We start from the raw sequence: 2,092 nt of genomic DNA on the forward strand, positions 1-2,092 counted from the left end.
ATTTATGCCACTAACAGAATTACAGAAAATTACAGACGGGTAATAATTAGATTACAAATCGACATGTTTCAGAGAATACAAGATGATGGCATAGTCAGGTTGAAATGCTCAAACTTATTTGCTTACTATGAATGCAACAACAGTTTGATGAAACAAATAAGACTACAGATACATGAACAACTAAATAGTACTCCTTCCATTCATCTATAGAGAAATCACAACCCCAGCACTTGCTTATTGTAGTGGAGTGCATACTAGTATCAGTGGTTGCAGATAAACTTTCTCAATCTGTGGTGGTCGCCTTCCTTGTCATCCTCGCCCAATTCACAACTACAATCACATACATTTTATCACAAACCTCATTGAAGAGCCGGAAATAGGAGATCCTCCATGTTGTTTTAAATAGAAGGGAGCAGAACACCACCCAGAGGCCAACCACGAAGCCCACGCTTAGCCTGTACCGAAAGGGCATCACCTCGAATCCTTCTCTGCTCGTCGTGGAGGGGATTTCCGCTGTATGGTTTCCCGAGCAGCTCTTCCGAAGAGGAGGCCCGCAAAGGCCAGCGTTGCCAATGTACATGGATGCGGGGTCGTCGGGGTTGAGTGTGTCGAGCTGGTGCCCCGATGGTATCCTTCCTAATATATTATTGTAGGAGAAGTTCAAATAGCTTAGCAATGTTAGATCGGATAGGCTTGAAGGGGTTTCACCAGAGAGTTGGTTGTTGGAGAGGTCAAGTGATTCCAGTGTGTGCATTGAGCCAATGCTCTCTGGGATTTTTCCGCCCAAGTGGTTTAGAGACAGATTCATGCTCACTAAACCTGATGCAGGACCTACGCTTTAGGGGATATCTCCAGTTAAATGATTGCAGGACAAATCAAAACTCACCATATATATGATTGGACCAATATATTCGCGTCCTTGCCCTTTTGTGACTACAAATATGCTCTTAATGAAATAAAACCCATGTCCACCAGCACCTTGGGGGTTATCTACACCATCATAATCATCTACTATAGCCATGCCGCTAGAAATGATGGAAGGGTTATCCAGAGTTGCTATTTTTGTGGTTTTGGCTACACCATCCATGTTTAGCAGGGACTGAGGTATACTACCTGAGAAATTGTTGTGTGCTAGGTTCAAATATTGGAGATGACGAAGTTCACTAAGCTGGGCACGTATATATCCAGAAAACATGTTGGACCTGAGGCGCAGATCTTTCAGTTGTGGTAATTTTTGCCCAATTCATGTTGGTATACTTCCAAAAAACTTATTTTGCCCAAGATCAATAAAAGTTAGTCCCGGGCAATTCTGTAATAACAAAGGGAATTCATCCGACAGGTTGTTGTTGTCAAGCCTCAAAGTTCCAATTGACATAGACAATTGCATGTGAGAGCTTGAATCACTTTCCGGAGAGGCTGTGTTAAGTGGGACCATCCTTGATCCTGATGCTACAATTTCTGAACATCGAGGGAACTGGCTTGTTATCATATTCTTTCCAATAGCAAGAAAATTAAGGAACTTCATTTGGCATAATGATGCCGGGATAGTGCTTGAGAGGTGGTTGTCAGAAAGAAACAAACTAAATATTGGCCATCCAAAATTCAAAAATAATGGTAGAGGCCCTGACAGAGAGTTTCTTGAGACATCTAAAAAATCTATATGCTGAGGTAGCTGTTGTACTAAAAATGTGAACTGATTCGACCTTAGATCTAAGACAACAGCTTTCATTTGTCCAATAATAGCTGGTAACGTGCCACTGATGTTATTGCTAGATAGGTCCAAAATTCCAGCCTCTGCAAATACAGTCCAAAACCAATCAGGCATGACATCGGCTATGCCAGCATCAGACATAAAAAGGAAGGAGATACTCTCCCGTGATTTGAGCCACTGAGGAAACCCTGGCCCAAGACGGCATGATGTCAATCCCAGTGACTGTAATCTGAACGGAAGGACCCAATCATAGTTTAGCCCCATGGTAAAGGAATTTGCAGATAAGTGCAGCCCCTGCAACTTTGTTAGCTTGGAAAATTGATCTTTAGTGACGAGCCCATCCAGCTCGGAAAATGAAACATAACGCCAGCAAGTGTGCAG

General features: G+C 42.7%; 1 pseudogene; it reads right to left on the reverse strand.

Annotated features, from left to right (window-relative positions):
* Positions 1–283: 283 nt before the first annotated feature.
* Positions 284–2,092, reverse strand: part of LOC119356875 — a 2,072-nt pseudogene continuing 263 nt past the window's right edge.

This window comes from Triticum dicoccoides, chromosome 1A (assembly GCF_002162155.2).
Source record: "Triticum dicoccoides isolate Atlit2015 ecotype Zavitan chromosome 1A, WEW_v2.0, whole genome shotgun sequence".
In the NCBI taxonomy this organism is placed as follows: domain Eukaryota; kingdom Viridiplantae; phylum Streptophyta; class Magnoliopsida; order Poales; family Poaceae; genus Triticum; species Triticum dicoccoides.